General features: G+C 43.2%; 1 long non-coding RNA gene across 2 annotated transcripts; it reads left to right on the top strand.

Moving 5' to 3' along the window:
- Positions 1 to 1,038: 1,038 nt before the first annotated feature.
- Positions 1,039 to 21,602, top strand: LOC311608288. Of its 2 annotated transcripts, none has more exons than XR_014782893.1 (2): positions 1,039 to 2,487; positions 21,221 to 21,602. It is a non-coding gene; the product is annotated as an uncharacterized lncRNA (long non-coding RNA). The 2 variants fall into 2 exon arrangements; XR_014782894.1 differs by lacking the exon at positions 21,221 to 21,602 and adding an exon at positions 2,706 to 3,097.
- The last annotated feature ends 2,783 nt before the right edge of the window (positions 21,603 to 24,385 follow it).

The raw sequence follows: 24,385 nt of genomic DNA, 5'->3' as shown, positions 1-24,385 counted from the left end.
GCCTCTGAGATTTCTTTTTTTTTTTTTTTTCTCCTGATGCGCTCATCTGATTTTCAAGGAGACATCTCAACAGAGTGGGAAGAAGGAGCTCTAAGCCAAGGAATTCGAGTTGAGTGCTGCCTTGCTTTGGGAAGCACAGCCCTGGGCAAGCCATGTCTGCTAGGAGACGCTGTCCCCGCAGTAGCTCCCCTTAGAAACTATAATTTTATCACCACATTTTAATGATTTTCACATCGATTCCTTCTTTGTTTACACAAGCCTGTATCAATCTTGCTTTCATCAATTACCACCTTGCTGGAGTGCCTAAACTACTTATTGATCCCAGCTTTATACATCATCCCCAACTCTTTACACACCCCACTGCTCTTCCTCCCCAACCCCACACAGTGTTCCCTTCCTGCTGTCTCCTGACGTGATTCTGAGCACTCAGGCCTTCCTGGTTTATATGCGCCTTAGGACAGTCTCAGTTCCTGCTTACCTGGTCGTCTTCACCTCTTGCTGCTCCTCTCTTGCACTCCACAGACCCACAATTCAAAACTGCGTTTTTAGCGCTCAGGAGGTAGAGGCAAGCAGATCTTCAGGAGTTCGAGGCCAGCCTGGTCTACACAGTGAGTCCAGGACAACCAAGGCTACACAGAGAAACCCTGTCTCAAAAACAAAATCAAAGATGGGCATGGTGGCGCACGCCTTTAATCCCAGCACTCGAGAGGCAGAATCAGGAGGATCACTGTGAGTTCGAGGCCAGCCTGGTCTACAAAGTGAGTCTAGGACAGCCAAGGCTACACAGAGAAACCCTGTCTCAAAAACAAACAAAAGCCCAGCTGTGGTTTTTCCTTAGAATTTGTGCATTTGCACAGCCATTTATCCTTCTTCAAATTGCCTCCTTGCTTACTCAATTTTCCTGTGCTACAATTTTCCTTACTCTGTAGGAACTGGCTTCTTGCTGGCCAAGTCCCACATACTCTTCACACGCTGGATCTATGTGTGTATATGTGTATATGTGTGTGTATGTATGTATGTGTGTGTATGTGTGTATGTGTGTGTATGTGTGTATGTGTGTGTATGTGTGTATGTGTGTGTGTGATAGTCAGGAATGGACTGAGAGCATTGTACATGCTCTAGAGCTGACCTCCACCCTCCACCTATTTAGCATCCTTCTTTCAGTGTCTTTGTTGGTATTTACAGTAGCCATCTCCTGGGGCATCGTTATTGCATCAAATATGTTAGCACTTAAGTCAAGGCGTGTATAATTAGAACAGAGAATGACTCAACACGCCCGAGGGAGGGCATGAGAGGAGGTGGGGTGTGTTTAAGACTCTGCAGCGATCTTGTGGGCATTGAAGCACAGACAGCCTCCTGGGAAACGATGCTGCTACAGAGCAGCGTCCTGGCCTCTTCCCCTGTATGCCAGCCCGTCTGTCAGCCACATGGGGCTTCAACTGCCTGGCCACTTGTCCATTCGTTTTGTTGCAATTTGGGTTCCTGACACCCTTTTAGTCTGCCCCTGCTGTTTCCTTTCTTGTTCTCAAATATCAGGTCTACAAGCAAGCCCTCTAAATGACAAAGCTCATCCACTTCGGCCTAAGCCACATCTATTTATTTATTCATCAGATATTTACGGGACACCTAATATGTGCTAGGGACAGTCCTACATGCTAGCATAAAAGTGACAAGAAAGAGATGAAAACGTCTGTCCCTGGGGAGCTTACCTTTGGCTCACGTCCAGCAAGTCACTGACTGCAGTATGGAGCTGGGGAACCACCTTTGGCATCATCCTCTGAGGTTGGGAGTAAGAAGGCAGCATCATTGTGGTAGGAAACATGGCCACCTGATCAACAACGGCGAGCACGGCAGACTCCCAGAGGGGACATGTGGGCAGGCATGGAGGTACTTTAGCATAATTATCACTTGAAAATGTCTGTACCTTATGCATATTCCCTTTCTGTATATCTCATGTGTGGTTTTTTAAAATGTGTGTGAGCGCGTGTGCGCATGCAGATCTACATGTGAGTGGAGGCCAGGGACCAGTGTTGAGTGGCTTCTCCGATCACTTTCCACTTCCCTTTTTTCAGATAAGGCTGCTCACTGATCCTGGAACGGACTTGGCTAGACTAGGTGGCTGGGCAAGCCCCCGGGAGCCTCCATCCTCTGTCCCCAGCACTGGGACTAAAGCTACAGCCGAGGGCACCTGGCATTTTTACATAGGCGAAGGGGAGCCAGACTCAGGACCTCGTGCAAGTACTGCAAGCACTTTGCAGCTCCAACATTAATTTCTTTTCCTTCTTCATGACAGACTCTTAAAGTGGGATCAGACATCCTTCCTCCTGCTTCTTCTAAAAGACGTGTGCAGCATCTGAAACTCACAGGGAGGCTTTTAAACAAACTGCTGTGCTCCACTGAGAATACCATGGAATGAGCTGTTCGGCCTGTCCTGGGGCCCTTACATCTGGAGGAGAAACTGACTAACGGCGATGCGGTAGGAGAAAGGTAAGATGTTATATGGGAGAAACAAAGAAGCAGGAACAGAAAATAGGGACTGAGATGTGGAATAACATGGTTAGGTAGCCTGAGTCTTCAGACTTTCTCTTCTTGATTTTAAAAAAGGAGAGAAATGTCAATTTATAATCCTCCCACTCTAAAAGGGTGAGGTACTGCTTTTAATTCCTTTTCATCTTCTGTGGTGCTCATTAACTATTTTATTGTAGATATAGCTTTGCTAGAAAGAAAAGAAAAGGAAAGGAAAACCCTAAACAGATTGCAAGTTTCGCTGCAGCCACCTCAGCTCATCAGCCTTACCAGCAGCGTTCTCCTCTCTGGTTGACTGGTGATCAAGTATGGAAGGACATGATCCTGGGAGTTGACCATACAGTTTCCCCTGGACTATCCAGAGCCTAGGAACTCTGGCCTCTGAGTTTTGTCCTGTTGGACAGACGCTTGAAGCTCTCACAGGTAGCTGCACTTCAGATACAACAGATAATGATGACGATTAGTTGTGAAACTATCTTTGGCTCCTCAGTTGCTGTCTCCCTTCCTCCACTGTCATCCCACAAACCCACGGGCCATCACTTTGATTTTTAGCCACTCCAGAGGTACTACACAGGCTGTGCCCCAGGTCATCTTTGGAAATCACTGATGTCTGGACTGCAGTTCCAAGTAAATCTCTAAGCAGAGGGCCCAGACGTCAGGAGTCTCAGGTGTGTCTGCTCTCTGTCTGTGTTTCCTACAGCCGTGCTCCCATGTTTTTTCTTGTTTGCCTTTTCTTCTTTTACATATAATTTGTTCACATATCACCTCATGCGAACTTAGCAGTTTAAACAAAGGCATATCATTACAATCCACATAGTCTTTTCAAGTTCCATTTGTACAAGAGGCCCGGCAGTTTCTTTGGAGCAAGAACAGCCTCCAGCCCAGCACCTCTGAGAGTCTCTTAGGCTTGATTAGTGGTTTATTACTTCTGTAAGCCTCAGCATTCTGTCCTGCTCTCTTAGCAATTGCATTGGCTTTGTGCCTGCCCTTTACTTCTTGTCCCCTTCTTGCCTGCTTCAGCCAGAGTCCGCCGACAGTGTCTACTAAGATTGTTTGGCCCGGTTGGTGGCCAGCACTGGGCTGTCTGCAGCCTGTGATGCAACACGGATCTAGTTACCTACAGAGTGTCCACTCATCGCTCCTGTGGCTGTGGCTGTGGCTCTGGGTCCTCTTCACACACTGCCAGGTGGCTGTTCTCCACAGCTGGTGCTAAACTTAGGGCCAGCCCCAAGGGAGCATGCTTTGACCTTCAGAATGGCCCTTGGAGTTTCCTGTCTAACAATGTAGTCAGTCATAGCACATTGTAGTTTTGCACAAGACGTCTTACCATCTGGTGCCCTTCCTCTTTACTGTCTTACTCCCCAACGTCACTATCAAAGTTCTGCAACTACACACACACACACACACACACACACACACACACACACACACACACACACTCCTCACCTACTCGCCTATGATTGCTTTTGTGTTACAAGGGCAGAATTGAGAAGTTGCACCATAGACCATATTGTAGGCTCGATTTAACAAATATATTTTATTTTGAACTTATTAACCAAGAATACGTCACTGGTAACCCGACTAACCAAAACAATAGGAAAAGAGGATTAAAGAATAACAATAATGAACGATTCTCCTGGCGTAATCAGCAGGATTTCTTCTGCTAGAACCTGGAGTAACCAGAACCTGGGACCTCAGCAGGAGCCAGAGCCCCGAAGCCTTCCCTCGAGTGGTTCTCTCTAGGAGCATCTCGAAGTGGAGCAATGAGCAGCCAAAACTATCCCGAGTCTCCAAAGGCCCCACCTCCAGTTTTGGGCTCATTTATATATCTCCTCCCAGAGTCTGTTCACAGATCTTTTCAGCTGGCAACAATCAAACTCCCACAGGAGGTGGTTTGTCTTCTAGTGGATTAACCTCACCTGTTCTCACAAAACCGTTCCAATCCCACACTTGGGATCATATCAAAAACAGGTTTATCTCACCTTCACCATATGGTCCACAAAAGCAGAACATTTCCCTCTTGAGGAAAAGTATGCTGATCTGTGATCTGAAAGAGTCCAATCATCATGCTCCAATGGAAAGACACTGTAAACTGCACAGTCTCTCTCTCTCTCTCTCTCTCTCTCTCTCTCTCTCTCTCTCTCTCTCTCTCTCTCTCTCTCTTCTCATGGTTGCTGGGAATGAAACTCAAGACCTTTGGAAGAAGAGCCAATGCTCTTAACCTCTGAGCCATCTCTCCAGGCCCCACATAGTTGGTTTTACAGTTGTTAGTAGGGCTCCCTCTCTGTTAGGAATGGTGCAGTCTGTACAGTGCTTGCTGCCCAAGCATAAAGACCTGAATTTGATTTAAGAACATAACAGCTGGGCGCCGTGGCACATGCCTGTAACCCCAGCACTTGAGAGGCAGAGACAGGCAGATAGACGTGAGTTTGAAGCTAGCCTGGTCTACAAAGTGAGTCTAGGACATGCTGGTTACCACTGTAATGTGAGGAAAGTTTTCAGAGGTGAGAAGTTGTGATGTCAATGCATCCAAATCCGTATTGCAATGATAACGTTTGGCACAGTGTGTAGAACATAATCGCTACAGCTCCCAGGATATTCTGAAAACGGCCCGAGAAGGCCATTGCTGAGCAGTGGCCGAGTGGAGACTGGCACCTATGTAGGCAGTAGAATGGCTTCCTATACTGTTCTACGATAGTCAGACACACGGGCACTCGGCACACACTGCAGTCACTTTGCCTCAAAGTCCTGTTCCCAAGGAGCTCGGGGTGAATACTAAAATGACATCTTGGGTATATAGTTTAGTGAAACACACTACTATTTGTCTATTTCTTCTCATCTTTAAAATGTAGCTACTGCAAATTTAAAGTCAGTTATCTGGCTTGTTATCGTGGAGCAGCAGGGACACAGGGAATGGCAAGGAGAAGGGTCTAGCATCACATCTGTGGGGAATTAGGAGACTAGGGACTGTAGTCAAGACGAGATGATCAAATTTCATTTTGTGGGCGGATAATGTTACAGTAAAATCAATATCTTTATTAGGCTTATACTAGAAGTCATAGAAGAAACAGCAAGGTAGAAGCAAAACAAAAACCGAGATAGTCAGGCACCAAATCACTTGTGTGTGTGTGTGTGTGTGTGTGTGTGTGTTATGAGACAGGGGTTCTCTGTGTACCCATTGCTGTCCTAGACTCACTTTGTAGACTAGGCTGGTCTCGAACTCACAGAGATCCCCCAGCCTCTGCTTCCAGAGTGCTGGGATTATAGGTGTGCGCCACCATGTCCAGCTGTGAGTTTACTTTCAACCCGTCCAATCACTTGGCCCCTCCTCATAACAGAAGACCCATTCTTGCCTTCAGAGAACAAAGATTGTAAGGGGTGAGAGGTACAGACAGATGGTGGACATAAGTCAGATCTTGGTGGGAGCCCTGTATCCTCCTGGATAAAATTATATGGCTCAGGTACAAGTTTGTGTCCAGTTCCCCCTCCCCTGTGCAAAGTATACAGAGTAATAGAGCACAATGGTTTGAAGATAAAATAAGGCAACACAGAAAAAGTTCCTAATAGAGTAAGTACCACAGGCTCGATTCTAAGGTAAGCTAGGCTATTGTTCCCAATGTGAAATCGGATTCAAGAAGAAGCGTGCTGTGTCCACGCCTGCAGCTCTGAACTGGCCCACCATGTTCATGGATATATTGGGGGTATAAATTAAATTGGAAATGTTTATATGAGTGCAGCTCTAAAGCATTCTTACTCAGTGTTAACAGTGCCCCAAGATCAGTGATGGGCACCTGACCATGATGGACACGTCTCCTGCAGATCCTGCCAGGCATTTTGATTTTGCTATTTGACAGCTACACGTTTCAGGATTCTAAACCTGAGACATGCTTCTTCTTTCTTTCATTCTTTCTTTCTTGTTTGTTTTTTGAGGCAGGGTTTCTCTGTGTAGTCCTGGCTATCCTGGACTTGCTTTGTAGACCAGGCTGGCCTCGAACTCACAGAGACCCACCAGCCTCTGCCTCCCCAAGTGCTGGGGTGAGACTTGTTTCTTTATGGAAGATACACTTACATGTTGTTGAGTGTGTGTGTGTGTGTGTGTGTGTGTGTGTGTGTGTGTGTGTGTGTGTGTGTGTAAGCAGGCATGTGAAAGCCAGAGGTTAAGGTTATCCTCCTTCAGTTGCCTCTCCATCTTAGTTTCTGAGACAAGGTCTCTCACTGAATCTGGAGATCACTGATTTGACTAGGCTGGCTGGCCACCAAACCCCAAGATCCTCCTGTCTCCCCTCCCGGGCCCTGGGACTACAGGTACATGCTGCCATGCTGGTTTCATCCCATGGGAGCTGGGGAGCAAACTTGGGTCCTTGTGTTTGCAGAGCAGCTCTCTCAACTGAGTCAGCACCCCAGTCTCACTAAGGGCTTGCAAAGTGTGTTTGTTCATCTTCCATCCCCTGGGGAAACACGTGAGAATTTAACTGGTGTCTAGTCTATGTCCTATGTGGGAAATGCACCTTCCAGTATCAAGTGACTTCATGAAACAATCCATTTGTCCAGACAAAAGACTGTATATGGCCTGGATATGGTTTGTCCCTTAAAGGTCCAGTTTGGTCCCTAGTGTGGTGCTTTTGAAGTGGTGGGACCTTGAAACACCGAAGCCTACTGGAAGGTAATCAGGCCATGGGGACTCCATCCTCAAGAAGGGACTAAGGCTGTCACACCCGGGTGGGTCAGATCGAAGGGGTTGGGATAGTGCCCACAAAAACGGACGTTATAAACATGAGTCTGGTCTCTCTCAATCCCTTGGTATGTACTTCTGCCATATGATGGCATCCATTTATCACAGTTTTATTTTTCCCCCAGACAGGGTTTCTCTGTGTAGTCCTGGCAGTCCTGGACTCACTTTGTAGACCAGGCTGGCCTCGAACTCACAGTAGTGCCCCTGCCTCTGCTTCCCAAACACTGGGATTAAAGGCGTGTGCCACCACTGCCCAGATGGGCATTTATCACATTTTTATATAAGTTGGGGCTATTCAATCCTGATTTTCAAGCCTCCCATATTGCCAGCTAAATACTTTTCTTTATAAAATATAAGCCTCAGGTATTTTGTTACAGTAACATAGAATGGAGTGAGACAGGTCCGTTCTCTTCCTCTTGATTCAGCTTCTGTGCTTCCTGTTTCCTGTGGAATAAACTCCACTCGGCATATTTAGATTCACTGGCTGGAGACCGACGTGATGGTCAAGGAAAAGTCAGTTCCTTAGATAAAGCAGTTGATTTTGAATCAGTCATCAGCTATATTTGAACTAGGCAGCTGTCATTTTGCACTATAATTTATTTGTTTTTTGTTTGTTTGTTTTTCGAGACAGGATTTCTCTGTGTAGCCTTGGCTGTCCTAGACTTGCTTTATAGAATAGGATGGCCTCGAACTTAGGGTGATCTGCCTGCCTCTGCCTCCCACCACACCCAGCCTTGCCCTATAACTTAAAAAAACAAAAACAAAAACAAAAAACCAAATGATAACATCTAACATTTAATAGCATTTCAAAGTGTTTTGCAAGCTGGGCGGTGGTGGCACGCGCCTTTAATCCCAGAACTCGGGAGGCAGAAGTGGGTGGATCTCTGTGAGTTTGAGGCCAGCCTGGTCTACAAAGCAAGTCCAGGACAGTCAAGAAACCCTGCCTCGAAAAACCAAAAAGAAAAGAAAAGAAAAAGCATTTTGCTAGCTCATTTACTCTTGCCAACCTCTGTAGGGAGCTTGTACTGCTGTCTTCATTGTTCCTATCACAGACACAGACTTAAAAGGCAAAGAGGCGGAGTGACCGCCCAAGGTAACACAGAAAGCCTGAGCTGAAGCCTAGCCATGTGGGTCAGGATGTATGTCCTTGTCCCCCGTGTCACTGTGCTGAACACGGTGGGATTCAAGCTAAGAGGGGTCTTATTTTTGACCAACTTCTTGATGGAACTTCAAATATGCAAATGTTAAAGTCTATTTTATTAATCAAAGTCATTCATAGTAACTGATTTTTTTTTTTCGAGACAAGGTTTCCCTGGGTAGCCTTGGATGTCCTGGACATACTTGTGGACTAGGCTGGCCTCGAACTCACAAAGATCCACCTGCCTCTGCCTCCCAAGCGCTGGGATTAAAGGGGTGCGCCACCACTGCCCATCATAGTAACTAATTTTTATACTAAAGTGCAAAAGTTTGAATCCAGAGTCTTTTCCAACAGGCCATGTGCTGAATGCTTGGCTCCCCACTCTGGGCTACTACTGAGAGACAGTGAAACCTTTAGGAGTTAGAAAAACTTGGGTTCTTGAAGGAGATTTAGAAACTCTGGTCTTCTTCCTTCCTCCTTCCTTTCCTCCCTCCCTCCCTCCCTTACTTCCTTTTCTTTTCTCTCTCTCTGCTTCTTTCTTTCCTTCCTTCCTTTCCTTCTTTCTTTAGCATCCAGACCATTATGAGGTAAACTGCCCTCCTTTACAATGCACTACCACCATGGTGCATGGACCCAAAGCCATGGAGACCAACAACCATGGTCTAGGATATAAACTAAGATAAATTCTTCATCCTTGTAAGCTATCTCAGATATTTTTCAGAGTAAATGACAGCTAACACATACAGCAATGCAAGTTCTTTTCAGGACTTTAATGATTAGTTCTTTGAAAGAATTATTGTAGAATAATAGTATGTTTTATTTATGCATAAAGAGTAAGGAAAATAACATCTAATGTGTAGTTTTAATGCAAGGGTAAAGCATATTTTTTTAATTAAAAATAAAATAAGAAGGCTGATGAGCCTGCTTAGCACTGGGAAAGTACTTGCCGGGTAGTCTTGCCAAGCTGAATTCAAGTTTTACTGCCAGAATCCACAATATTTTATTCATGTATGCACTTCTGCAATAAGGTCAATAAGCAAGAAGTGTCTGCTGAATTATGTTTCAAGAGAAACCTTCATATTCATTTGTTTTTTGTTTGTTTGTTTGTTTTTCAAGACAGGGTTTCTCTGTGTAGCCCTGGCTGTCCTGGACTCACTTTGTAGACCAGGCTGGCCTTGAACTCACAGCGATCCACCTGCCTCTGCCACCAGAGTGCTGGGATTAAAGGCGTGTGCCACCACACCTGGCTGAGAAACCTTCATATTTAAATGAATTTCTTTTATTTAAAGTTTCTTTTTTCTTATAGTTGATCAGGCAGGCTTAACACAAAAGAAAGTTCTAGAGGCACATGATTACTGACCTGTCTATCTACTTATTTTTATTTCTATCTATCATCTACTTATCTATCTGATTATTTATTTTCAGTTTTTGAGACAAGATCTCACTATGAAAACCAGGCTGGCTTTGAACTCCTAGAGATCCACCTGTTTCTAACCCACAAATGCTAGGGCTAAAGAAATGCACCAGCCTGCTTGGCAATAGCTATTTTTTTAAAAATTCTTATTTGAAATACTAAGTTCACAAAAATATGGATGACTTGGCTGTATGTATTCCAGACAACTATAATCTTTAGAGCACAGAATATTTCTAACACTTATAACTGTAATGCTATTTACATTTATTTTTCATTTATCCTAATCTTTTGGGATCTAAGATGTTATGAGTTCTACGAAACTGATATTTGATTTTCTTTTTGCTTTTTGACTCATGTCTTATGTATTATAATTATAAAACATATGCCAGCATTTCGTTTTCTATTTCCTGTCATTCCTGTCATTGTGATTTGTGTAAAGAGAAGACCACTGTTTATATTGTAAAGATAATGAAATACACATAGACTAGATTTCAGCTCTAAAAAAATGAAAAATTACAGCTTAACTATGCATGTAGAGATAAATACATTTACAAAACAACTTAAATATCACCATTAAAAATAAGATAAAAGAGCCGGGCATGGTGGCGCACGCCTTTAATCCCAGCACTCGGGAGGCAGAGGCAGGCAGATCACTGTGAGTTCAAGGCCAGCCTGGTCTACAAAGTGAGTCTAGGACAGTCAAGGCTACACAGAGAAACCCTGTCCCGAAAAACCAAAAATAAAAAATAAAAAAAATAAATAAAAATAAATAAATAAATAAAAGTGTTGGGCGTGGTGGCGCATGCCTTTAATCTCAGCACTCAGGAGGCAAAGGCTGGTGGATTGATGTGAGTTTGAAGCCAGCCTGGTCTACAAAGTGAGTCCAGGACAGCCAAGGCTACACAGAGAGACCCTGTCTCAGAAAAAAAAAAAAAAAAAGAAAAAGAAAAAAGAAAAAGATAAAAGCAATTATGTAGCATGAGCTTTGATTAAAATGATTGGAAACTGATACAGGCCTAACATGCTATAGGTCTTCTAGGAATCAATATGATCAATCAAGTTCCTAAACCTCACATTCACGTAATTTCTGCCACTGAACATTTTATTAAGCTTGAATTAAGACAATATTGAAGCCTATGCTATTTCTAGGTGATTCCGTGAACTATTTTACAAGCTCTTTTTACCACCCCTGCTCATGGAGCTGCACAATGGCCGGTATGAAAACATCCTACATCGTGCCCACACACGTGAGCTTCAGCCAGTGGTGCTGGGGAAACAGGAGATCTGTGTGGAGAGCAGCGGACTAGATCCCTATCTCTCACCTGTACAAAACCCAGTTCAAAATGGATCAAAGTCCTTACTAATGTAAGGCCTGAAACCCTGAAACTGCTAAGGGAAAACAATTCAAGTTATAGGAACAGGACAGACTTTGTGAAAAGGATGCCAACCACTCAGGAAAGAACAGCAAGAACTAATTAATGGAATGCTGCGAAACGAAAACACTTCTGCCTAGCAAAGGAAACAAGAGTACTAATGCCCATAGGAAGGGGGGGAAAATCTTTCCAGCTGCATATCTGACAAGAGATTCATCTCTAGAACATATAGATAACAAACAAAAAACAAAACCAAAACAAAAAAAACCTAAACATTCAAATCAATCAGAATATGCAGAATAATCAAATGGTCTCAAAATGGTGAAGCACACGTGGCCAGTGTATTCAGCGTCTTCAGCCATTAAGAAAAAAAGCAAAGCACCGTGATACTGAGAGCCAGAAGAGATGGTGCGCAGCTCTGATGTCAGCACTGGGGAGCTGAAGGGCAGAGGGTCAGCACTCTGATTATTTGGGGGCAGGCAAAGGACCAGTAGGAGGAGGGGTATGATGGCACGGATACACAAAAATGTCAGTCATAGTCAAACTCACTGTTCTGTACAGTAACTACAAATAGATAAGAGCTCATTTCACTAAAGTGTTTTTGAATCAAGGCTTGGAAATTGTCATTCTAAATCATATTTAAATTATAGATATATTGATGTTTGCAATCTATTACAAACGCAACATACACTGGACTGAAGTTCTCAAGGAACCTGCGGCAAATATTTAACAGAGATTATAACCTTGCTTCTTAAACTCACTCTTTGTTGTCTCCAGAAGAAATATCATTTATTCCATCTTTATTCACCCTGTGTCCCCACAAGATGACGCCACAAGGGAGGCAGTAGGCTTATAGAATACAAATCCCCAAGAGCTGTGTGTGTCGTGACTACTCATCAGAAACAGGAGTGTGGAGCCCATTGAGCAAGCCCCAACAACTGGAAAGTCACAGGATACGTGACATTTGGACTTGAGTTAAGAAGCAACCCAACTCTTTTGCAAATACAGTAGACTTTTCCTTCACATGCCTCCTTTGTGGTGAGGGAGAAATAGCCCTGTAGTTTGGTGTTACTGTCATTGTTTTTGTTTGCGTGTTTGAGATGGAGTCTAACTGTATTGCCCAGGTTGATCTCAAACTCCTGAACCCATCCTATTGTTCTACCTCTATGTATGAAGTGCTGAACTACAGGCATGCTGCACAGTGCCTGGCTTACTTACGTGTGTGTGTGTGTGTGTGTGTATGTGTGTGTGTGTGTGTGTGTGTGTGTATATATATATAATGTGTATATGTGTGTGTATGTGTGTGTGTGTATTTAATGTGTATAGGTGTTTCAGCTGCATATATATATATATAGTGTATGTGTTTCAGTTGCATATATATATATGGTGTATATGTGTTTCAGCTGCATATATATATAGTGTGTATATGTGTTTCAGCTGCATATATATATAGTGTATATGTGTTTCAGCTGCATATATATATATATATGTATATATATATATATTGTATATGTGTTTCAGCTGCATGTGTGTCTGTGAGCCAAATGCATACCTGGGGCCCACAGAGACCAGAAGAGGGCATGAGATACCCTAGACCTGAAATTACAGACAGTCATGAGATACCTTGTATGTGCTGTGAGCCAAACCTCTGGAAGAGCAGCCAGTGCGAGCTTTAACTACGGAGCCATCCCTCTAGCCCACTTTGTTTTTGTTTTTGTTTTTTCTTTGCTGTCTGTTCTTTTAAATTCTGGCAGAAAGTTTATTTTGCATATGACTATGTAGTAGCATTATATATGACTTTAATAATCTCATTGCTCCATCTCCCATCTACCTATCTACATAAATGTCAAGTGCCTTAACAAGTATGGGAGCAGATAAAGGAAAATAAGTAAAGGAAAAATAATCAGTCGCCTTTGAAATGGCTGAGCCTTTTAACACCTCTTGTTCACGCAGTTTGCACCTTTTTAGCTTTGCTCTCAACAGTAAATACCAAAGCTAACTCAGTCATTGCCAGGACTTCCTTCTGTGCAAGTCAGGCTGACCTTGCTCAACTATGTTCAAGCCATTTTTCTTGATTTTTCTCTGGGGCTCAGAATGTGTTCAACAACCATGTGGACTTTTGATTTATTGGCCACAAACAAAGGCTGAGAATCTTACAGGGGATAAGACTCACCTTTGTTTGAGCTTGTGTTAGGAGGAAGAGTTGCTTCAGCCCCACGGAGACTCTGACTTTATTTTGAACTTATTGCCTGGTGCTTCAGAGCAGTGAGATCAATATTTTGAGTCTTTTTTTTTTTTTTAAAGCCCTACAATTCCAAACCAACTTTAGCAAGCCGAACAAAAACTCTGTTTGGCTTTAACAGCTCAAACCTTCAATATTTCTTTCCAGGGTTTTCAAAGTCAATCAGCCTGCTCATTAATGAGCTTATGATTTGTTTGAAGTGTTTTAGTCACATTAAAACCTTGACAAGTTATGTTTATTAATATAGTGTAAGCTCACTATTAAAAAATTAAAGCAAGCCTTCAGTGGTGCTTGCTGCTTAAGCCTGGAGACGTGAGTTCTATCCCTGGAGCCTGTGTAAAGGTGGAAAGAGAGAATTGACTCACAAAGTTGTCCTCTGACTTACACACACACACACACACACACACACACACACATACACACACCATGCACATGTGAGCACACAATAATAACAAAGAAAATTTAAATGTTTAGAAATAACTGTGGAAAATTAAACTCTTACACGGGTGGCCATTGTTAAGAATGAAATAGTATAACAGATATTCCCTGAGGACTAGCACATGTCAATATAAAGGTAATTTTTCTTATTCAGTAGTGATTGGCCATCATTAGATAGGTCTTAGAAATACACTAATCATACATTATAGGCCTTTGCCATCTTTCCATATGAATATTTATAAAGTTCATTTCATCCTTAGGATTGGCCACATACAGTTCTGTGATACATATGTGTCATAACTCACTTAAATGAATTATATCTGGGCTTGTTTTCTTTCATCATACCAAAGTTTCAGTGACAATTTCGAAATATACTCATATACAGATATAATTGGAAGCCAGTGCACTTAAACATTTAAGAAATAATGGGCTGGGCATGGTGGCGCACGCCTTTAATCCTAGCACTCGGGAGGCAGAGGCAGGCAGATCTCTGTGAGTTCGAGGCCAGCCTGGTCTACAAAGTGAGTCCAGGACAGCCATGGCTACACAGAGAAACCCTGTCTGGAAAAACAAAACAATGAAGCAGTGGGGCCAGCAGGATGGCTCCGCAGGTAACAAGGCTCCCTGCCCAGCCGGGCGACACGAGCTTAGTTCTCATAGAATACTCACGGGGAAAGGTGAGCACCAACTCTCACAAGTTGTCCTTGGGTGCTCATGTGTGCTCATACACGCACCTACACAAATGCGCACACATATAAAACTTAAAATTTATAAAGAAGTCACGGAAGGGTCCTATTTAACTGTATTGCATTCTTCTTAACCCGTCAGCTCACCATGGGAGTCAGCCAAATGTGCAACAAATACTATTCCAAAAATCTTACTAATACTTTTAGTTCTTAAGGATCAGTGCATTTTTTTATATATACCTTGAGAATACTGTCCTACGAATGATCCCCCAATGTGTTCTTTCATGATTTCGCTGAATGAAAGTGATGGTTCCTTGAGCAGTACCCAGCTTTTCAGTTTACAAAGCACCTTCGCCTAACTATCTCATCTGTTTCTCACACTGGCGTGATGCATATAGGATAGTTTTATAGGGGAAAATGGTGCTGACTTGGAAGTGCATACTGCTTGGGGTAATTATTTAGCGAGTAGATCCTGTGCTCTGCTAACTCAGGGCGTCAAGACCGCTGGTCTGGGAGGAGTGCTATATCATACCGCTGCCTTAATGTGAAAAGCACGCATGTGTCACTTCAGTAACTGAGGTTGCTAATTTGCTATCCAGTTTTCAGGCGTTTTTTGTTCAATTCTTTGAAATCTAGAGATTAGACTCCCCAGGCGTTTATTAGCAAAGTGCTCCAGTAATTGTCGCTCTCCTGAACACAGCATTTAAAAGACATTTGTGCTGCAGCTGTAACGGCTAGTGCAGCTCAGTCCTACTTTTCCTCACCGGGAGCTGGAGAGGAGCGGTGCGAGGGATCACAGAATGAGCACCGACCAACCGGCCCTAAAGCTTCAAAACTCCTGGCCTTACTCAGCATTATTTCTTATCCCAAGGAACATCCTTTTATGCAGCGCCTAAAACGGTTGGCACAGCCTTCCTTCATTTCCCACAGTCCTGAGAGGAAGCAAGCTCATGCTCAGGGAGAGGAGATCGTTGTTTTGTTGGCCTTCGCCTTTGGAAAAGGAAACATAATGAATGGTGTGATTGTTGCCATAGCTGCATCCTTAAGATGGCTCATTAACGGGTCTAACCCCACCCTTGATTGAAACTGAGACTGCATTTCTGAACTTCCTCTTTCATGCTTGTGGTGTAAGAAAGGCCTTAAAAATCTCTTCTGAAAGCTCACGGGATCCTCCTGTCTCCCATTAAAGCACTTGAATGTTAAACACATCAGGCTTTTTTTTTTTTTAGGCAAGCCTGTAACGGCCCAGGCTGTCTTGGAACTCTCTTTGTAGACCAGGCTGTCCTCGAACTCACAGAGATCCACCTACTTCTGCCTCCAGAGTGCTGGGATTAAAGGCGCGTGCCACCACGCCGGGCAACACGTCAGGAATTTTTAATCAGCTATGATTCCTGCTGAGTGGCTACATTAAAGCTTAAAGCAAAATATGAAAGTCTAGTGCTCTATCCTCGTCTATAAACATGGCTCTCGTCTATAAACATGGCTACAGGAGGCTGATACGCCTTCAGCCAGTCTGCCCAGTATCACTTGGTACAGGTCAAAGTGTGCCTGGCTGCCAAACCGAACTGTCTCTTCCGTAACTTGAGCAACAGCTAGCTCCTTCCCACCTCTCGGCTTTTTTATTGCTGATGTTCTAATCAGGTTTGAAGAACAGGCCCTCAAGTAGCACAAAAGCCTTCCCGGATATGACATTCCTACTCTGTGTGTAACTGCAGAGGGAAGTTAGCGCTCTATCCACAACTCACATCCTAATGTCTTTCCTTCTCAAACCATATTTGAATCATCAGATGAGTAAGCTTGAGAATCAAGGCTTCAGTACTGTAACTGTAGTGAGCTGAAACAACCACAGTGGGCACATGGATCGTGCACGTCCTGCGCATGCTCCCAGCCCTAGCGCTTTGTCTCGGAACCAAGCAGGGAAATGCACAGCTCAGTGAAGTGTATTTACCACATGCCCTGAGTCTGTAGAATACCACCGGCAGTAAAAATCACTAGCAGTTGATTGGTTTCTTACTCTAGCAATACAGGGGAATGCTAGTTCCAGACTGATCAACACCTACCCCCCCAACCCCCAACCCCGACCGCCCCGCGTCCCCCACCCCCCACCCCTCACCCTCCATACCCCCACCCCCACTGCCGTGACATTTGTACATCAGGGCACACTTCACAGGGTCAGTGTAGCCCTGGTGGAAACTCCGCCAGTAGTTTTTAATTCAGAATTATCTACTTAGCAAGTCTAATAAACAAAAATGTCTCAAGAAGCTCTTTCAGAGTGATAGGAAGTGTGCCAGATCTCAAGCAGGAGCATTTCCAGTGACAATTTTGTCTCACGTCACCTGGCTCGTTCGTGGCTCACCTTACTTAACTGAACATCAAAGTTTCACACTGCATGTTAATGTTTGATGTGTTGACCCTAAACTCCTCAAAGGCAAGGATACGATGAAAGCGACTTGTACCCCTCATGGCTCTTAGTATAATTCTGAATTAGCATCAGATGCTAAATGTGTATTCAGTGGTTGATGTCACGGTCATCTTCCACGTAGGAGTTTTGAGTTCCGGTTCAATAGGTTTAATTAAGAAACAGGAGGCAGAGGCTGGTGGATCGCTATGAGTTCGAGGCCAGCCTAGTCTACAAAGTGAGTCCAGGACAGCCAAGGCTACACAGAGAAGCTCTGCCTCAAAAAACAAACAAACAAACAAAAAACAAAACAAAACAACCAACCAAACAAACAAAAACGAAAGAAATGGTGAATCAGTGGAATTCACAGAAAGAAATAAAATCTATTTAAAGGGGATTTTAAAGAAATGTCCACACAAATATCCCTAGGCAAGGTTAAGAAAACAGAAAAAAAACGTTACCCAAGGACAAACTGAAAAAGGAGAACCCCAACTTCACTGGGGTGGAAGAAAATGAAAGGAAATGGAGCCAAAAGGGGTACCGTGGTCCACACCTATAATGCCAGACAGAGGCAAGGGGCAGCACTGAGTGTGTGCATTCGCGGCTGACACAGTGACTTCCAGGCTAGAAACGGCTGTATTAAAAACAAAACACTCAAAAACAAACAAACAAAAAACTCAAGGGGGGAAAAAAAGGCAGACAGACAGACAGAAGGGACGAACAAAAGACAGTAGAGTCAGAAGAACCCAGTAAGAGCTGGTCTAGTTTGCCATGAAGCGTAGTTGAAGAGTGGCGCGGCTGCGGAGAGAAATGAGGTGCCACCGCCGGTGCAGGGCCGAATCCCATCCGCGCCTCCAGATCGCCTTGTGCTCCTGCCCAGAAACAGCCCTAGAGGTGGACCCAACGAATTTCAGCTTTAGGACGAGGTGAGCAGGGAAGGAAAGGTGGAGGAGAACAGCAGTGGGAAGATGCGGGCAAGGGCAGGGCTGAGCAGAACTGGCGAGGGAGCACGGACAGTTTCCATACAAACCGAGACAAGATAAAGGCCGAATCTTGATGAAACAGGAGACGCCAAGAAACCCAAAAAACCATGTGAATGAAGTAAAATCTAACAGCTGAATTTAGATCTTGACATCGCGTTGATTTTCTTCACTAAATCTCTCTGAATGTAGAGAACGAATCTTCTGTTTTGGTCAAAGATTTTGTTTTTCCGCCTTAAGCCTGGAAATGAATATGCATACACATCACTCAACACAATGGATAAAATCTGTTCTTGGGCATAATTGTCATCATTATGCCCAATATGCCGATATGATGCCCCACTTACTGAGCATCTCCACTTTAGGTTTTTGTTTATTTGTTTGCTTTCTTAGTTTGGGATACAAATATTTATTTAGTAAAGTTAGTAATTTTAAATATTTAGTTGAAAAAAGAAGAAATATTTATTTCCTGTGGGGGAGGGTTGTTACCAACAACATCAAGCCATTTCTTTATATTTAAATTTCACTTTAAATTTATCTTAACATTTGTTACTATGTCTTCATGCCATTGGTGACTCTGTAGGAGGCAGTAAATATTTATATAAATAGAATCACAGAACTAAAAGACACGGAGGCCTTGTATTCTACTGTGTTCTTGAGCAAATAAAGAGGCTCTCACAGGCAAATTCTCCTTGTCAGGCAGCTGGTTATGGAGGAGACAGATCATGACAGTCAACATCCAAAGCCAGGTACCCAGGCTTGTAGAAATGCCTGACTGAGTTCTTACTAAGAGGCCGACGAGCAGAGTGGTTAAAGTGAGCACTTAGGAAGTAGGTAGACTTAGGCTCAAATCTAGCTGGCTCTTAGGCAAATGGCAATCTCCTGCGGATGCTCCACTTCTTCCTTTTTACACTGCCGGTGGGAATGCGATGCGTTCAAGTGCTTTGTACAAGCATGGCCTGCCATTTCACTTGGAGTATTATACAAGAGGTGATGAAATACGCATTCTTACAGAGACGCATACAAAGATATTCACAGCAGAGTTATCTAATAATTCCAAACTCAAAGTCGCTGACTGCCCACCAATGATTAACAGACAAAGAAGGCATGGCAAATCTGTACGACGGAAAAAAGCGGATGACTGAAACGTGCAGTAGTTTCAGTGAAACAATTAGAAGCATATTAGGTAAGATTCTGTTGGCACAAAACTCTGGAGAGTATGATCAAATCCACAGAGACAGAAAATGGACAGTGTTTGCATGGGGGTGGGGTAGTTGAGAGGAATAGGAGGGAGGGATTATCAGGAGCAGTTTTGAAAAAAGCAAATTGAATGTGAGGTGATTATATAACACGTATCCTGTTAGCATCCGATTTGGCATAATGCTTGGCATGTAGAAGCCACCCAATAAACACGAGTTATGCCACGCTGATTTCAACTGGCTTAGTTTTCTTTTAGAATCACTTGATAAGTTAGTCAGAGAATATGTCTAATGAAAAGGATCTGAGAGGCACCGGGCAGGGAACATCAAACTGAGAAGAGCACCTTTAGTTAGCAAGGGTGTGGCAGTGAACACATCCTTTTATTCCTAGCATTCGGGAGGCAGAGGCAGGCAGATATCTGAGTTCTAGGCCAGCCTGGTCTACACAGAGAGACCCTGTCTCAAAAACAAAACAAAAACAAAAAAACAAGCCTCCAAGATCATCTTTAGGTACATAGTTAAATTCAAGGTCAGCCTGGGCTACATGCAAGCCCGTCTCAAAAAACACAAAACAAAACAAACCCTTATATGAAAAAGTATTTCCCACTGTTAAATATGACATTTTAATGACTATATCATCATTGTAGTGACAATTATTTAAAAATATGGAGAGGAAACTGGATTTAAAAAAAAGGAAGGGAGGGCCAGGCGTGGTGGGGCACGCCTTTAATCCCAGCACTCGGGAGGCAGAGGCAGGCAGATTACTGTGAGTTCGAGGCCAGCCTGGTCTACAAAGTGAGGCCAGGACAGCCAAGGCTACACAGAGAAACCCTGTCTTGAAAAAGAAGAAAAGAAAGAGGAGGAAGAGGAGGAAGAGGAAAAGGAGGAGGAGGAAGAGGAAAAGGAGGAGGAAGAAGAAGAGGAGGAGGAAGAAGAAGAGTATAAGAGTATAAACCATAAAAATCAAAAGGCTTGATTTAAACAACTGTGAAAACTAGGATTCAGAGATCCCCCTATGCTGGAACACGGAGATTTAAAACTTGTGTGTGTTAATCCGGGAGCCAGGACACTCAGTATACCTGGGAGGGGTTACCTCTAGGCATGGCGGTGAAGGATGTCCTATTTGGGTTAACTGAGGAGGGAAGACCCACCTTAGCTGAAGGTGGTGCCTTTCCACTGGCTAAGCTGAGCATCAGCACTCACTGTAGCATTGTGCGTCCTGACTGTGAATGTGACGAGAGCAGCAGCACACCATGACTTCCCTGCCAGGATGGACTGTGCCCCTGGGCTCTGAGCAAAATAAACCCTTCCTTCCCTAACTTGATTCTTGTCCCATATGTTGTCTGAACAACAAGGAAAGAAACTAATCCCCCAGGTTTAAAGATGAGCTTGAGTTCTTCCAAATAGAAAATGTCAACAGTAGCAATGAAGGCATGAGGGTTGGGGCAATGACTTGGGTAAGCAGCCCAGGGGTGGCTGACCCCTTTTCAGGTGAGAAAAACCTCAGAGAGATGCAGCTAGCTAAGGGAATGACCCAGAGGCGTGGAGGGCTCCACATAGTTGAAGCCTCAGTGTTCGCTCATTTTAAACTAGGCACATAGAGGACTAAGGATGGAAGTGGCCCACTTTCTCCCTGGATCTACACCGGGGGATGCTTTGCCATTCTAAAGAAGCCTTCCTGTAGGAGTTAGGTGGGTAGAACTGTGAATATAGCCTTTCTCCTTGAGGGTAGTTGTTTTGTGACAATTGGCTAAAAATCTTAGATGACCTAAGAAAACTGTTTCGCTTTGTGTTTTGAGAAAGGGTCTCACTGTGTAGCTCACTAACCTCAAATTTGGTATACAGCCCAGGCTAACTTCAAACTCACCTTCCACCAGCTTTCGCCTCCTGAGTGCTGGGATTGCAGGCTCCCTCCTAATATGGTCTTAAGCAGTCTCTTAGCTCCTGGGCAATCTTTGAAGCTAATTTTGAAATCTGCAAAGGTCTTTGAAGGATAACAGCTTGTGTGTGGGGGAAGTTACTTTTTAACAGGCAAGGAATTTACCTCAGCATCGATGTAATAAGTAAATACAAGGTCAATGAAGTTCTGCACAGATTCGAGAGACTTCAGGGATTGCTGAGGAAGACGCATAACAGATCTGTTTGGAAGCTACGGAGCTTCTGCTTTGCTTTCCTGATGAGGAGAGCAGAGCTGGGATGGTGTGCCTCTGCGGAGAAAGCTCACGAGGTCTGAAGGCTTCCAAGGAAAAGGATGCTTTTTATCAACGTCTTAAAAGCCAGTTTCCCCAATTCTTACGCATTCTGCATCTTGTCTCTTTAACAACAGTCCCTCTTGGTTTTGAGGTAGTGAGGCTGGACCCTAGGTTATCACATGGTAGAAAAGTCCTACACCACTAGGCTACCTTCCCGACCCTGACGGTTCTAAAGCAGCTGATTATGAGGTAAAACTAACAGGAGTGAAGAAAACAAAACAAAACAGTGCAAACAGTAAACAAACCAGAAAATGACAGTTATTTTTCATATACAAAGAGCATGTACATAAACACCCAGCATTTATATATCACTTAGTTATTATAGTTAGACACAGTGTTAAACACATAGTAAGATTTGGGAAACTGAGAGTCATAGATATTAAATCATTTACTCGGTGCTATCTAGTGCACTGTGTGGATTCAAACTCAAAACAAAACAAACCAAAACAAAAACCAGTCAGTCTCCACCTTCCACGTTCTTAATGTCCCTGTTGATGTAATAATTCTCAAAGTTCATGCTGGTATCTGATAGCAATTTTTATTAACATAACAAAAGGCAGTTTCACTAAAACACCTTCTTGTCTTCATCATTAATCATCAACTCTACTTTAGACATGTTTTCATCTTATTCTTCACGAGGCATACCTTGTTGGCACAACACGCACTATTACAGATTATAAAGACTATTTTCAATGGGGAACATATTGCTGAATGTCATGACTATTCATGTGTTGGTTCTGGTGATTTCAAATAAATTTGCCTTGTGGTGCCCTTCCTATTGCATTTTTGAGTAGGTTATAAATCTTGTTAAAACCAATAAGAATATAAATTCAGAATGTTTCAAAAGCAATTTCTCATGCCACTGGAATCTCAAATCCTTTCTGTTTCTATGCTTTTCTTGCCCAGTACAGAAAGATTCTGATAAAAAGCACTTTTATTTTAAAGATAATAATTTTACTAATTAGAAAGTGATATATGATCACTTGAACTTAAAATATACATAAAGATATTAAAAACCCAAAATTCCATTATCCCAAGATTAATATTTTAATTTTCTTCCTTCAAATGTATAAAATAAAAGTGCTAACTGGGCTTTGTTTTAAAGTGTGGTACAGGAATTTGAAGGAATTATAAATTATGAGTACATAGTCATCTAAAATGCTCATGTTAAAATTTCAAATATTTCTAATACAGTTCTCCACATAGTAATTATGAGAGGAAAACTTCATTAATTTACCTAATTATAAATTGAAAAATAGCCTTTAATCCTGTCACTTGGAACCCAGACAGGTGGATCTCTGTGAGTTCAAGGCCAGTCTGCTTCACAAAGTGATCCAGGACAGCCAGGGCTCTGTTACACTGAAAAATCCTGGGGGGGGGTAAGAATTGAAAAATAAGCTGAAATTGCATATAGAAGTTTTAATGTGTTTATATATTTAACTTGACTTTTGTTTCTAATGATAGTCACTGTATAACGATATATATATAAAGTTTTTAAAATATGTGACATTTTTTGAGTTCTTCCACGTGCCAGGCAATAGTCTAAGGATTTTGCTGGTACTAACTCACTAATGGGACTATTATGTTTCACACCTTTTACAAATAAGAAAACTTATACCTCAAGAGGCCGATTTACTTAGAGGCTTGGTCGTCAAGGCAAAGAATAATGGTGGTGAGCCAAGATGGCGTCTTTGGTCCATTGGGTTATTTCAATGCGTGTGGTGCCCTGACTAAGAATGGCCCCCACAGACTCGTGCATGTGAAAGCTTAGTCACCAGGAGTGGCACTGTTTGAAAGGATTAAAAGGATTAGGAACTGTAGCCTTGTTGGAAGAAGTGTGTCACTGATGGTTGGTTTTGAGGTTTGAAAAGCCCACATAAGGCTGGTCTCTCTGTCCCTGTCTCTCTCTGTCTCTCTGTGTCTCTGTTTCTGTCTCTGTCTCAGTCTCTGTCTCTCTCTCACACTGCTCCAATGACATGCATGCTACCATGTCCCCTGCTATGATGACCAAACCTCTGAAAATGTAAGCAAGCCCCAATTAAATGCTTTTTAAAAAATAAGAGTTGACTTGGTCCTGGTGTCTCTGACTAAAACTGTGGGTAAACAGAGATGATTAATTAAGGCTTTGTCCCAGAAAGAAAGTAGCGGGGCAGAGCATGAATAGCTGTCTCCGTTTCAGGGAAGGAGAGGACAGCCTCACACGATGCTCTTGTAGATCAGGAATGAGGACGAGCCCTTGCTCTGACAGGGCCCACTGGCTGGTCAGTGGGTCAGTGTTGAACACACGGAGTTACTCAACAGCAGAGCTGCTCTCTGAGCCCAGGGAGGGCATCACCAGAGCCCACGTTTCCCCACTACCCCAAGCTGCCTCTGTAGGAAGTGTAAAGGGAAATGGCATTGCAAAGAAAGTGAAAGTCCTCCTGTCCCACACCCTAGAGCGAACAGCTGCCGTTATGTTGGTGAACACTTGTCTAGAGCCTCTTTTGTCACGGGTTCCCACGAAGCCAAGAAGCTGAACACCTTGTTTTCCTGCTGGGACATGAAGCCAGAGAAGACATGTGAAGAACTCCAGGGCACTTCCTATTTCGTGTTTGCAGAAAGTGTATAAAACCATCTCTTGTCTCCTGGATTCTGAGATGGTAACTATGAGGGTTTTTCCTCTTTACATGCTAAGACATAGTTCTCCACAAGACTTCCCTTACCTCAGTTACTAGCTTCAAGATCAGGGGTTCCTAGACAAAACTTATTTCTAACTAACTAGCTACAAATGTAAGGATTCCCATCATTTTGCCTCATCCTTTATAATTCGCTGGAATGATTTATAGAATTCAAGAAAGCCTATACTAATGACTACAGTTTTATTATGAAAGTTATAAATTGGTGGCCGATGAAATGTTCATCTAGTAAAAAGCACCATGTAAAGGTGGAAGGACAAAATCAACTCCATAAAGTTGTCCTCTGGTCTCTATACATGCACTGAGGTGCACAGGTGCCAACACACACACAC

This window comes from Acomys minous, assembly GCF_964271855.1.
Source record: "Acomys minous genome assembly, chromosome: 11".
NCBI lineage: Eukaryota > Metazoa > Chordata > Mammalia > Rodentia > Muridae > Acomys > Acomys minous.
Note: the sequence above shows the minus strand (reverse complement) of the source record. Positions and strands in the feature narration are given on the sequence as shown.